The following is a 15,021-nucleotide window of genomic DNA, read 5'->3' as shown; positions in this document are numbered from 1 at the left end:
CACAAAGGCACTGTTTGAAGGATTTCCATTGCCATTTTCTTAAGACAGAGCAGTAGGCTTTCAGTGAAACAAGTTCTAACAGTCTCAGTTCAGGCTGGGAGCCTTTCTAAGCGGAGGAGACAGAAAAACTGAAAGCTTTCTTTCACGGTTCAGTTCCAACCCAAGAAGCAGAGAAATATAAAGTGTCATTCGATTGTTAGGCATAACGGCTTTCATTCTCCAGAGAAAAGTGCATAAATAAGTAGGAACCAACCCATTAGGAGCCTCCAGTGTGCATGTCGCCTTGGATTTCAGGAAGGCATGCATGCAGGTCTTAGCGGGTGGAGGAGGATGAAGTGGCTAAAACCAGTGGAAAAGCTCAGAGCACAACGGTGCACCAGAGTCAAGGGCTGTAGGCAGCTGGTTGAAGCACAAATAAACTGTGAGATCGCTCCGCCCACGCAGATTTGTACCCCAGGTGGCTCTAACGCCCAACAACAAAGACGTAATGGCAGTGATAGTGAAGCTCACAGCGTCACCACAGGCGTTTTTGCCTTATCTACCAACAATAAGGCAAAAAGATGGAGAGCATCTGCAAACCAGCTGCACATCAAAGTCAAGTGAAGTTATTTCAAGGTAACCACTGATAAATCAACCTTAGAGGAGCAATAACTGATATTTTCACCGCTATGTTGAGCTTTGGTCCACTGTCTGTGGACCAAAACAAGATGTGTATCAAGCCACGCCTGCCTTTACCTCGCTCTAGCTCCCCCATTTCCCTTCTCACCCATCGACTCATGTGCGCATATTTGCAAAGAATAAATACGCAGCATCACCTTTTGGAGGAACATGTCTAGTGAAGAAGTAAGTAACGGATATGTAAACGAGACTGGAGAACAACACAGAGAGATTGCATGTGATGTTTAACCATGTCCATCTAAAAAGATACTTTTAGTTCTTCACAAAAGTATTTTTTAGTTCTTTCTATCTAAAGTAATGACATTTTTCTTATTGGTCCTTTAAAGCCCAAGTTTAAATTACCTAACTTATACTCCACTTAAAATATGTTACTAACTTAAATTATCTACTGCAGCAGATGTTTTCATGCTGCCATTGAGCTATCCATGGCAATAATTAAAAGTCATATTCTGTATGTAGGAGAGCAAAGTTTACATTACACTTTCTATTAAACGCTTTGTGCCAAATTGGAATCCTTTTAACAAATCATATCTGAGAACTATTCAGCTTATGCAACCAGAAGTAGCAGCCGAGATATATACAGGAAACATAAAACACAGCACAACAATAAGCGTTACCCTTTTATTCTTCAATTATGAATAAAAATTGTAGAGACGAACATGCCTTTATCCAACTTTGACCTTTTTCTAGTCTCCTTTTAGGTTTTGAGAAAGGAACAATATGCATTCCACCCTCTGAACATTCGGGATAATGCATGTCTGAATTGTACTATCCCCACTGACAATGTTTAACCATTTTTGCCGAAGTTTTTTTTTTTTTTTAACAAAATCCCTCTAACTGCTACGGACTTGTAAAGTAAAATCCCACGGCCAGCCTGCAGTGCTGTCGGGGGTAAGCTACCACAGCTAAGGGCCATTTCACATTGGGACAAATTGCGATTGCAGATTGGTCAGTTACCGACAGGCCTCTAAGATTGATTGACAGGCGGCTCCACGTCAATTAAGTACAGGCAGAAAAGTGTCTGATATTAGAAGCTTTTGAGCTCTGAGGGAGAAGCATGACTTGTTTCTGTAATAGAAATCGACTCTAACCCTTAATTTGGAGATCAAATGTTTAAGATAAACTTTAAAAGAAAGCTACACGTCGATAATTATTCTTAGGTACTTTTAACTTGTGACTAGCTCGACAGTTTTACCTTGGAAAGTTATGTATTCTGAGGAAAGAGATGAATTTGAAAAACTAATTTTTTTATGTGTTTTTCATGTTAAATGGACACTGACGCAGGAAGGTAGAAGAGGACAAAAAAAATGAGAAACAGGTGAAAGATAAAGAGGAGAGAAAAGGGAGAGAGCAATACAAAAAAGGATTTTGTGTTTTCCTGCTTTTAACACCAGCTTCAATTTCTCCAGACAGATCTACACTGCATCAACGGTGAAAAACAATCAAATTAACTTTTTGAAAAGTAATGAGTTGGCAACAAAATAATGACACATCATTTGATCAAAATGGAAATTGTAAATCCATAGGGGGCTTAATCCAAATTCACCAAGAAAGTGAAACTGAAAAACCGATGCGGTAGTCTAGTCCAATTTGTTAAAATGCTTTTGCAGCAACTCATAATGGGACTCAGTAATTTGTCTGGCTCCTGCATCCTTGTATGTACGCCTGACAACAATGGGGCATGCTCCTTGTGAGATGATGTATTGCAGTGGTCTCAAACTCAAATCCTCCAGGACAACTTTTAGATGTGTCCCTTGCCCTACACACCTGGAATCAAACGGCTAAACTACCTGACTAGCATGCAGACAAGCGCTGCAAATGGGCTCATATGGAAATCAGGTGTGTTGACGCAGAGACGCATCTCAACATTGCAGGAGACTGGAGACCACTGGCTTACAGTATGGTGTCCTTTGGGCATCTCCTCCCAGATCATGACCAGGGAGGAGACACCCTGCTTAGACCCTTTCACGTCTGCCACATGAGGTTAGAGTGAGCCTGCAGTCATCTGTGAAAAGAACAGGACGCCAACGTCAGACCTACCAGTTCCTGTATTCTCAAGCAAATGCCAGTCGAGCTCCACAGTGGCCAGATAATAAGCACAGGAGCTAATGATGGATGTCGGGCATTCAGCCCTCCCTCATGAAGTCTGTTCCTAATGGTTTGGTCAGAGACATTTACACCAGTGACCTGCTGGAGATCACTTTGTAGGGCTCTGGCTGTACTCATCCTGTCTTGCCTTGCAAAGAGGTGCAGATACCAGTCCTGTTGATGGGTTAAGGACCTTCTACGGTCCTGTCAAGCTCTCCTAGAGTGACTGTCTGTCGCCCGTATTCTTCTCCACGCGCTTGAGACTGTGCTGGAAGACGCAGCAAACCTCTCAGTGACATGCATTGCGCCGTCCTGGTGAAGTTGAAGTCCCAGAGCAACCTGTACGGGGTCCAGGTATCACCTTGTGCAACCAGTAGTGACACTGACCCTGGTCAAATTCAAAAACTGCTGAAAAGCCTTCAAAATAAGGCGAGAGAAAATGTCTGTGGCCTCCACCTGCTAAACCATTCCTGTTTTTAAAGACGTCTTATAGCCGTCCTGTAGTGCGCTTGTTAATTTCATTAACACCAAAATAGCCAACAAGATCAATATTTCACAAGTTTAACTAATTTCTTGTTGTGCTATGATTAAAAAGTGCTCCTTTAATTTCTTGAGCAGTGTTTTTTACCTAGCTTGATCAAATAAGGGAGGTAAAGTTAATTTTACTGTGAGGTGTTTTTACACTTACGCCTTCCTAAAGATTGTAGTAAGCGGCATAGAAGGTGCCGACACGTTTTGGTCAACTATTAAATTCCTCGTTTTCAAGCCTTGTTGGAGGTGGTAGTGGATAATGTAACATAAATGTTTGGAACTTAAATGCCTAAACTTACAATAAGACAGTTTTAGCTGCAAAAAAGGAACAACAAAAACAACAACAAAAAAACTAACTAACCATTTCTTTTGCTAAGATATTTGCCATATTTGTTTTTGTTTATCATGTGGTACTTGAACAAGCTGCACAAATCCTGAAAACAGTGCTTTTGGGATGGTTGGCGATGTAAAGAGCAGACAACATCATGAAAAAACAACAGCATTTCATAACGGTCTCACCTCATCTCCCCAGTCGGCGGGTTTTCGGCACCTGAACAGTGGAAAGCGGCGTATGTAAATGAGTGTGTGTGTGTGTGTGAGAGTCTCTTTGAAACACACGCCACTTCTAGAACTGAGTTTAACAGCTTCTAGGGATTTTTTTTATTAATGTCTGTTGCCTGTTGCTACTGTAGGGTGGTCGAGTTCATTTGCCTGCGTGCAGCCACAGTCCTGCAGGTCACTGGAGCAAAGGAGACGTTTTAATTCGGGCTGGAATAGAACCACAGACAACAGATAACTAGGCTAATAGATCTTGCATGCTATTTTTAACGACAGGCGCTTGTCGGCTCTGTGTTTTTTTGCTCTGCCGTTTCCCAGAAATTGCTTGGCAGCCAGTCAGCGTACTTTTTGTGTTTTTTTTTCCTTGAACTTTCTGTTAATGAAGTTTGAACGTTTCTTTCCCGCTCCCTGGTGGTTATCGGCATTGGCATTAACTACTTATCTACTCTACACAATTCAGCAAAATAGCCTAAAATTGAAAATGCATCACTTCCCTATGCAGCAGGGGCTCGTTCCCAGGGCAGTTACTGTAAAAGTGATTATGTTTGCCTTTTCTGTCCCATCAATCACACAAAAAATGCAACTGGGTTTTTTATTTATTTGCATCAAGCTCCAGTCAGTTGTAATTGGGTTTTCTCATTTTTAACAAAATAAAGATGTTTATTATGCTGTTCGCATTCAGCCTATGCCATACAGAGAGCTTGAAGGCACACTGATTGGTGTATTGTTCTGGACGTGTCTCACCCTGGAGCAGTCATATGGATTGCGTCATTTGGCTGTGGTAGCACAGCACATTTCTGGACCACCGGGGTGTCTGTGTCAGTCTGCTCACCCAGATACAAACACAACAACACCTTCGCTGACCTAAATGATTTATCGGCACATATGCGCAAAGATCTGACACTCCTCAGCGCTTGTTACTGTTACGTATTGTTTCTTGTCCTCCTTTCTGGGGGCGGGCAGACGTTCTCTCCCTTTCCGAGACATGTCTTTGGTCACGGCTTACTGGGGTGTTAAATCTTTAATATGACTAATCGTCACATTAAGCGTCGCCTGTGGGGCGTCCTATTTGGGGCTGTGAATATGGCTTTTGAATGAAATGGTAAAACACTAGTCTGTGTGTGCGTGTGTGTATTTTACACTCAGTGTTTTATGAGTTTTGTTTTTTATTTGTCCATCCCATAACTTCTAGCATGATAGCTACAACAGCCCCCATTCAACCACCGAGCCTTTTTTAACCCGCTCTTTTCCATTCGTCCAAGTTGGAGGTCCACCAACGTATCAGCTGGTGACTGAATTATTATCTTTTTGTTGTTTTAGCCAGACAAGCCTATTTGAAACTCAAACAGGCTTTGTAGCCCCCCCCCCCCCGACATTTATTTTGTTAGATATGGAAGAGGAACAGCTGGTAGTCTGACACCATCAACTGGAAGCCCATCAGCCAAGTGATCTCAGAGTTTCCCTTTAGTTGGAAAAGACAAAGTAAATTCTGCTTGCTACAACTTCTATTAAAAGAGATTTGTGACCCTCTTCGGTCATCGAGGACCAGGGGTATTTGTGTACAGGACACGGCGATCCCCACACTCTACAACAAGATCCCCAAAAAGTCCTGGGATCACTAAGCAGGTGGGATAGTTCTAACATGGCAGCAGAAGCTTGGCACGACATAACTGCATATTTTCAGACGCATCACAGCTAGCTTCTTGTGTGCGACAATAATAATAATAATAATAATAATAATAATAATAATAATAATAAACCGATAACAGACAGAGCTTATTTTTTTCGGAATCTTGAGCTTTCAATCTTTGCTATGGAGTATGCTGGATATGGAAATGTTAGCAGCTGTTTGAAAATCTCTACGTTCTCTAGAAAACACAGAGAGACTGCTGATTTAGCAATGCTAACTGCTAATATATGGCGCTAGAGACAGTTTAGAATGTCAATACTGTAATCGTTGTACCATTTGTTATCAAGCTCTGTCGTGTTGCCATTGCTCTGTCCACCAAAGGGTGCAATGCCACATCTGTTACTAATATAAATAATCAATGGTTATTAAAAGCAGAAGATGAAAAAGCTATCTTCAAAGCTGTTCTTATATCTTCCTTTATTATAATCTGCATCCACAGCTCAAAGCATTTTAAACACTAGAAATTGTCCACAAGGTTCTGATCTCTGTTTCAAGCCCCTAAAAACCTCCAAACACTGTCTGCTGTAGAGTCACTGTTCAGTATGTATGATCACACCGTGACATTTTTTGGGTGACATTTTTGTGGCATTTTATCCTAATGGGGCCACCAAAATAGCAGACACAGCACGCGTTAAAACAGATGCGTGTGTCTGTGACTCCGTAGACACCCGGGGGCTTTGGATGCAGCAATGCCCTGTTCAGCCGGTGCAATCATCACACCATGTCAGAGATCATGAGCTTCTCATGATAGTTTGTACCTCGTTGAGAGTCATGTGTTTTTCCTGCTGGGATTCCAAAGTAATCAATTTAGGCACAGTAGCTTGAATTAATGCATGTGTGTGTGTGTGTGTGTGTGTGTGTGTGTGGATTTGTGGTTTATCATGCTGGCATAAAAAAAAAAAAGGCAGCAGTTGCCTTGGCGACCCTGGCACAATCTCCAGCGGTCTAGTGTGTAAATAATTCAGGCTGGTCAGAGGCGGCCAAGCAACCCCAGGAGGACCGGGTCACGTTTTGACGGTTCACCTGGGCCTAAAAATGTGGTCACCTTTGAGTTTTCTGTCTCAAATCTGTAACTGGACAAACAGAAGCACTGTGGGTGTTTTTTTTTTAAACCATCCCCACCTGCTGTGTGACAGGAAGGTTAATGCAGAGCAGCATGGAAGAATGACAGGACATTTGTTATTATATCTGTGCTTGGTGAATGTGTAATGTGTTACTGGCTGGATGTGCTTAACCAGTAATGGTCGAACAGACCCTTAAGGAATTGGTTGACCTGTTTTTGGTGAAATAAAGAAGGCGCCGCTCAAAGTCTTTCACATGTGATTTTCTAGCCTAGCAGGGAGCTAACCGTATTCTGCCTGCATTTCTGTGTGGACTGAAATCCTTCACTGAATAGGTGAGCTGGATGGGGGGAAAAAAAAGTGTACGTGTAGTCAGCCTGACTGATTAGTGCAATTCTGTGGTGAAATATCCTGTTGGTCATCTGAGACCTTCAAGCAGCAAATCTGCCTGGCCAAACATCCAGGTACCATGCAGCTAATAGTAATGGATCAGTTTGTGTCAGTGGCACGAACAAAACACAACTGCCATTGTTCCAGAACAATTTCTGTTATTCCTTTTGTGCAGGTGAAGCGAACAGAATTTGTTCAACAAACAAAACTAATCAGAGATTTTTTACCCATTTCAAGCATTTTTCAAATTTTGACTTACCAATATGGAGTGTAGCTGGTTCATATTTCTCTTTAGGAGATTAAAGTTAGCACAGATTAGTCGCCGTAGAAGAGTTTTTTTTTAAACAAAGACAACGATTACGCAGGTGATATTTTAAACTGTCTTCAGCACCTTATGTTAGCAGTAAATGCGGAAAGCATTACTAAATACCGCAGTTCCCACGTGCACTCCCTTGGGAAATTAAGCACAGTGAGCTTAACTTTGAGTTTTCCAAACTGGTAGCAAATTTATGTAACGTGTTCCAAGACGGACAGAGGTTCCAGGCCAAAAAGGATAAAACAGATCATTAAATATTAGAAGTTGAGTTTTCCTGTTTTTTGCTAAAAAGTCCCTCTCTCTGTCTACTGCAACATTGACGAAAGTTTGGACTGTTTGGTTTCACAAACATTTCAATGGTAGCACTTAGGTGCATTCGCTGATTAAAAATCGAATGGATAAATGAGTTTTTGACCAGCCAATTATTGGTCATAGCCACTTTAAACAAGAATTTGCCAGTTCAAGTCACTAAACAATTTTTTAAACTTCCAAACCATATGTGTATGCAAAAATTAGTTATATGTCTCTATATACATAGTTAAGTCACATAATTAAGTCATGTTACGGTTTTCATTTAGTCCCTTTTTATACCTTCAATGGACTCTTTAAAGATGCCGTGTGGAGTTTGGAGAAAATCATGAACAAGCACACCTCACAGGTCCCCCCTTCTTGCTTTTTTTCTGCACCACAGCTCTTTCTTTACCGGTGCTCCCCCACTGCGGAGCCTGCTGTGCTGCTCCGATGTTTACCTGTCTTTGTGTTTTGAGCAGGTGGCTCTGATTGGTTGTTTCTGACCGGGAGCGGTGTATTTCTGCAAAAGGCAGTAGGACACCAGGGAGGAGCCAGGGGAGTTTGATTTTTTCCCCCCACACATTGTCTGTCTCATATTTTACTGTCAGGACACAGTGACAGTTTAACAAATATGTAACAAATACATCTGTGCAAAAGTTACCTACTACAGCTATAATGTGCCTGTAACATACACGCATGCAGTTCAATATCTTATCTTCTCCAAAAAAAAGGCCTTTTTAGACTTGTGCCTGACGATGTCACAGGAGCTCCGTCCTGACGCCTCTGCATACTGACTGAGACTAAACTCCTGCTCTCCACTCCCCATGAACTATTAATGCACACGTGTGCCTTGTAACTGGAGGTGACTTGAGCTCTTATCAGCTGATTGGTCTTGAATGCCAATGACGTCCGGCTGCCACATGTTGTCCGCGCCGTTGCCATGCTGACCAGACTTTCTGAGCCGGATCTCATCCATAATGAAGCGATCCTGCCGCCTCACAAGATGGCACCCATCGGCCGATTGGGCCGCCTTCTATTTGTCGAGTAGTGGGGGCGACCAGTGTGCCGACAGAGAGAGAGGGGGGGGGGGGGACCCTGGGGACGTGAGTGCTCAGAGTTCACCTCCGTTCAGTGGCTGTGTGAGGCATTGGGAGGAGGACAAGGCATCTCAGTCACTTTCATGACCTAGTTCCCACATCACCTTCTTAGGTTAACCCACAGCAGCTTTTACTTATGGTGACTCTGGCTTTGCCTTGTTTTTAACCATGCTTTGCTGCTTACAGATTGTCCAAGATTTAAAGTACAGGTCTAGGGAAAATATTAACCGTATTTTTCTGCAGAAATGCATTTATAAAGGGACTAAAGAGTCCTTTAAATGTTGAACAGAGAACCTTTGTAGGAGCTGTACATTTTGTTTTTTAAATAAAAGTTGCAAGAGCGGACATTGGTGATCTCAGACAACACTGCTTTCATATCAGACGTCTATGAGAGCAATCCACTTCAAAGTGATGTGAAATGAAGTGCAGACCCCCCCCCCTCCCCCTAAAGTAGGTACAGATACATCATCAGGACATCATCAGTGGATTCTCTCTTTTCTTCACCAGTGCCCGTGTTTCTGGAGAGGGCTAAAAAAATCATTAAACACTGCACTTTCTGCTCTCAGAGAGTACCCGAACCTCTTAGAATTATACAGTTTAATTGCACTGAGAAGATCCATGGGTTTCTTTTGTGGGCTTTGTTGGATTGATGCGGTTGCAAAGATTAAAGACTAAAATTAGCATTTGGCGTGCTTTCAATGTGTTTACATTTAAAGTTCCCGCAGCTGTAACCCCTTTTTCTGCTACAAAACAGCCTCGATGTTTTCCTGTTTACTGTCACACGTCGTACATTTCCTAGGGATCCCGGCACAATACATGCTGCACAAGCGCCGTCTCGGTCCGCCTCTCTCTCTCTCGTTTCCATCCATTTGCAGAGCAGAGGATGGGGAGGAATTTCTGTCCCATCGAATGAATAAGGCTGTCGAGCCAGAGCCTCCCGCTCTCAGGAATCTGCAGAACGCCGGCCACCGTAGATCACTGTGTGAAAGAGTGAATCAATGAGCAGGACAGGTGGGCAGCAGAGAAGGGAGGTTTTAGAAGGCAAACAGACACAGATAAGAAGAGATTGATGACTAGAAGGATCAGAAGAAACGCTCTGCTCTGATTTAGCGAAGCAGATCTGTGGGATATTTCTCATTAAGACTAGAAGAATGTGGAAGCTTTACCTCCACATCAGTTTAATGTCATTTTGTTTTTAAAAAAAATACACGGATTAAGGTGCTCACATCGCGATGCACTCTTTGTGGACCGTGTCCCGAAGAGGTCAGAAGACGCTAATCAAGTAAAACCCGAGACCTGACCTATAATCTTTGTCACGATGAAGGAAAAAAGATCAAAGACTCAGATTTAATCTTTGAAAGTTTGCACCATGGTAACATATTTGAGCATGTGCAGCAGTTTTTGGCAGGTGAACCTAGATGAAGTTTGCTAGTCCCTAACCCAGACCCACAGCCCAAATGTTTCTGCACTGTTGCACCGTGCAGCGTCCCATTTTGAATATAATTAGATCTAATTTTGAAATCATAAACGCTGCAAACACTGATGTAACAGCTACCACCTCTAATGATATCGAGAGGACATTGGCTTTCAAACATCAAAGATCTATTCAGACCCTGTTATAGAAAAATGGTGCCTTTCTCATTAGTTTCTGTTTATTTCAGGCATTTGTTTGTGTTTATGATGTGTTTCAAGAAGTGCAACGTGTTTAACTGCAGATGCACTGATCAGATTGTCCTGGGTGGTACAGACTGCTTTTTTTTTTTTTTTTTTTTTGTGCAAGGGGCTGTGCTACATAAAAGAATAAAATGACTGATCTTATAGTTTTTCATTGATGCACCAAAGAACATGCTCTCACCTTTTGGCTGATGTTTCATTTACCTCAAAAAAAAAAAAAGACATTCAAACAAATGCAATTGGTTGGTGTACCTATAGACCAAAAAAAAAAAGAAAAGAAAAGGTGGAGGGTCTTAGCGTTGATGCAATAAATGAAAACAACAGTCAGATTTGTCATTGACGACCTGCTGATAATAAAACTGGGCCAAAGAAGTCATAAACCCCTGACAGCGGATTTTAAACTAAGTGTCACTGATTTGGGCTTTAAGTCAGACAGTGATTTTAACTTAGATGGTCAGATCAGAGCAGTTGTTAGATTATGTTTTTATCACTTAAGGCAGCTGGCTAAATTTAAATTCTTTCTGTCAAGACAACTCCTTGAAACGTTGATCCCTGCTTTTCTATCATCCCGCCTGGATTACTGTAATGGACTCTGGTGGAGTGAATCAGTCTTTGCTTTCTCGTCTACAGCTGGTTCAGTTCCATGCTGTGCGTCTTTTAACAGGTTCTCCAAAAACAGAGCGTATTACCCCTATTCTAACCTCACTCCATTGGCTCCCAGTGCATTTTAAAGTTCATTTTAAAATTCTTATTTTCGTTTTTAAGTGTTTGTATGACTTTCCTCGCCGTACCTCTCTGAGCGTCTTCATCCCTACTCATCCTCTCGTCCCTCAGGTCAGCTGAACTTCATCTCCTGTAGGTCCCGAGGTCTAAGAGGAAGCTCAGAGGGAGCGAAGCCTTTTCTGTCGTTGGTCCTCAATGGTGGAATAACCGATAACCAATAATGCCGCTGCACATAACAGAGGCTCCTTCTCTGGCCATTTTTAAAGCTGTTGGCTGTTTTTCTGCACTTTACAGCTAAAGATATGGCGTGTAAATATTTCCTACCATCCGTTTTTGATAGGTCAGTCTCTGATTCTGGTGTAGGACTGCCCTGGTTTAGCAGCTGTCAGTGTCAGGGGGTCAGACGGTATGATAGTCCTTAGAACATGGTGTAGGAAGAACCACGGTGACCAGAGGTACTGGTGTTACTGCGTCTGCCGCTGGTGCAGAACGTGCTCCTCTCTGTCGGCCTGTTTCCCCCGTGGCGTTGTGTATAAAGAACAAGCATGACAGCTACACCCTGCGCGCCCTGCCTCCATCTATCTGGCTCGCTCTCACACGGGACAAGAACAGCACTTCGCCTCCTGCGTGCCCACGGACACCGTCCAGCATCCTGTCAGCGGCAGACCATCCGACGCAACGACTGTCAGTCTAGATCGGCTCATAGTTTCTCTGACGGCTTTAATACGTCTCTGTATCGGATAAAAGCGGCGCTGGCTGGAAGCACTGCCCTTTGCAGCTTTATTTGGGCGATAGCTTTACTCAGGGTTCCCACGGGTCCTTGAAATCCTTGAAAGTTTGTGAAACTGAAAAAATAAATTCAAGGCCCTTGAAAGTTCTTGAAAACAGCCAAAAAAACGCTTTGTCCTTGAAAGTCCTTGACTTTTTTTGTGGGGTTGAAAGTTCACTTTTAATTTGCAAAAGTACGTTCGCTCTTCTTCGTTAGTTGGTAGGCTACGGTTTAGGCCTACGTGCGTCCAATAGGTTACATTCACGCAGTGTTACCAACTCAGCGACTTTGTCGCTATATTTAGACACTTTTCAGAGTCAAAGTCAAAAACTAGCTTAATCAAAGATGAAAGTAAGTGAAACAAATTGATATAATTCTGAACATCTCAATGCTGCACTTTTTTCCATAAAATTCCATGAAACGGTAGGCTAATGCTTGGAATCTTATATGTACTGTAGTATGGCATAGCCATGAACTATGGATATAAATGTAGGTTATGAATATGATCAATATCAATGTAGGCTATAAATTAAGTCCACTTTCTTGCATTGCTTCTGACCCAACAACTTCTATGCCGTTTAGTCTTTTATTGAATTTGCATTGTATTAAAATATGATAACCTATTCAGCGGCCACAGTAGGTAAATGCCGCCACGTGTGGTCCTTGAATTTGAGGAAATTGGTCCTGGAAAGTCATTGAAAGGTCCTTGAATTTGATGTTCACCAAGGTGTGGGAACCCTGTTTACTGCGCAGTATCTGTGTGCATAAATTATATTCAAGCAGTATTTTAGCATCAGATGCACACTAAACTAACAGAAAAGAAGCTGTAAGTACTACACAAATGATCTTGTAGCTAATATTTGAGGATTTCGTGGCGTAAAAATGGGATTTAAATGTTGGAAATGAATGTATTTATATCCGGACCGTTGTGGGTGTGCTACTCCGCAGCGCGCTGTGTACTCTGATGCCGCCCTATCATAACCAGCGTTAGCTTCTCAATAATTGAAGCCACAGCAGCTCGTCCGTTCGTTCGGACCAAACAGGGCCTCCTCTGCTCTCACCGCGCTTTGGTGAACCCTGTGACCCGTTCTTCCATCACCTTTGATACTGACCTTTGACTCTAGATTTAAAGGTGCAACACATTTTACATAGTTTTAAGAGCTTTCTTCTAGCTTTACCTTACAGCCCTTACCGTTTAGATAGAACAAGCTGTTTGTCTCCACCTCAGGGTTTTGGGTTAACCCTCGCCCTAACCCCAATGTCTTTGCTGCCGACTCTCATTTAAACATCAAAATGTCTGCTGGGCAGCGCATCTCGTTTACAAGCGCCTCGTGTTGAACGGCTTCATGCGCGCTTTTGCACGCCAGCTCGGCGGGGAGAGGCGGCGAAACAGAGAAGCTTCAGCAGCTGAGCGGATGGATGAAGATTTCACCTGTGGACCTGAAACACATTGAAATGTTCTCACCGCTCCGCTGACGGGAGCCGAGACAAGAGACTGCGAGGCGGCAGGGAAATGTCTGAGGAGAGGCAAAGATGGTGCAAAAAAATATGCTGGAGCAGGATTTTAGATGGCAAAGCAACGTGAGAGGAAGCGCGGACAGAGGCATACGTCGACTGATTGCAACAGCATGTGAATAATATGTCAACCTGTCGAGCTCAGTAAACAGAATGCAGGCATGTTTTGCTCTCTCTGAGCTAGTCGACACAGATAAACCAGTGCTGAACGTGTCTGGATCAGCTGTTGGTCAGTTTCCACCAGAGCAATGAATTAACGCAGGCTGGAGAGGTAATCAGCAGAAGTAAATAGATTTATTGTTTGAAGAGCATGCATACATTTGCTGTTGCCTTTAAAACTACTTCCTCTCTTAGGGAATCTGCATCAAATGTTTTCTTTTTATGTTTCAGTTCTTAGGAAAGGAATCACAGTCAGACCTTAGAAAATGGGAAATGTGTATTAGGCAGGGAAAGCATGATCAATGCTTCCCTATTTTTACTGTATTTATGTCTAATTTATTATTATTTTTGTTTATTAAGTATAAAGTAGAGGATATATAACACAAAACTAGTGTTATGCAGTATGACGGATACCAATGCTAAATTTATTGATTTAGTTAATGACACTGTTGGATTGTTTTTAAGATTGATTTTTTCCCAGAAAAAAACAAAAACTAAACAAGCACCCCTGACTAGCTTTACTACAAACACCCAGGATGTCTCTCTGCATCTAGAACACCACCTTTTGAGGGTCCTATATAAGGTGCCGAATAGTTAGCAAAATAAGAATAAAATAAATGTCTAGCTGCAGAGCAGGGCAGTGGATCTGTCATGCTCTGGGCTTGTTATGCGTTTTCTTATAGTCTGAGACTGAAAGCCTAATGGTATAACGTTACTTGAAAATGATAAAAAAAAGTGTAATTCCCATACTTTTAACTACCTGATCTGATCATTCACAGCACGCAGGGGAAAAGATGTTAACAAGGAGCATCCCATCTCCTCTGTGATATACATAATCATTTAATTTTCAGGAAAGAACTAAACTTTCAGGTAAAACGGTATTTACATATTAACAGAGTACCATTCCACTGTAAAACACCAGAAATGTATTGCCTAAATTTACAAATATCAGCTCCATTCCACACCAGCAGCTCTCTAAGTGCGTCTCCTTTGCGGCTTGTTCTCTCACCGGAGGCTCGGTCCGTGGGACAGAAGCCTCGTGTTTCCACCCAACTTGTTAATGCTTTTGCCTCCCCCCCCCCTCTCACTGCTCGCTCTCATGCGGCGTTTCCCTCCCCGCTCAGAGACATTTCATTGCCAGCGCGTGTCGTGCGCCGTCCCGAACAGCGGGCCGCCCAGATGACAGAAACAGCTCAACAAAACTGTCTGCGCTCCGCTGAATTTAGGAGCAAAATGGTCTACGTCGGTTGTCTCTCTCTGACACTGAGATGATGGTGTTTCTCGTTTTGCACAAAACGGCGAGACAAACTTGCTTGCTTTTTATTTTGTTTCAGCAGAGAATTGTGAATCCGTTCAGCGTTGTCGTGATGAAGACTGAGAACTCGGCTTATCCAAATCCCCGGCAACAGCCCATCCCGCGCTCTCTGGTGCTAATATCTGGTCTGATTATCTGATAGGGCAAAGAGCATGACAGCCTATAA

General features: G+C 42.7%; 1 protein-coding gene across 2 annotated transcripts in view; it reads left to right on the top strand.

The window, feature by feature from the left end:
* Positions 1–15,021, top strand: part of LOC105935326 (matrix metalloproteinase-16) — a 93,172-nt gene that overhangs the window by 8,867 nt on the left and 69,284 nt on the right. The gene's annotated exons all lie outside the window — the stretch shown is intronic.

Source organism: Fundulus heteroclitus, chromosome 21, assembly GCF_011125445.2.
Source record: "Fundulus heteroclitus isolate FHET01 chromosome 21, MU-UCD_Fhet_4.1, whole genome shotgun sequence".
Lineage (NCBI taxonomy): Eukaryota > Metazoa > Chordata > Actinopteri > Cyprinodontiformes > Fundulidae > Fundulus > Fundulus heteroclitus.
This window is presented reverse-complemented; position numbering and strand designations above follow the sequence as displayed.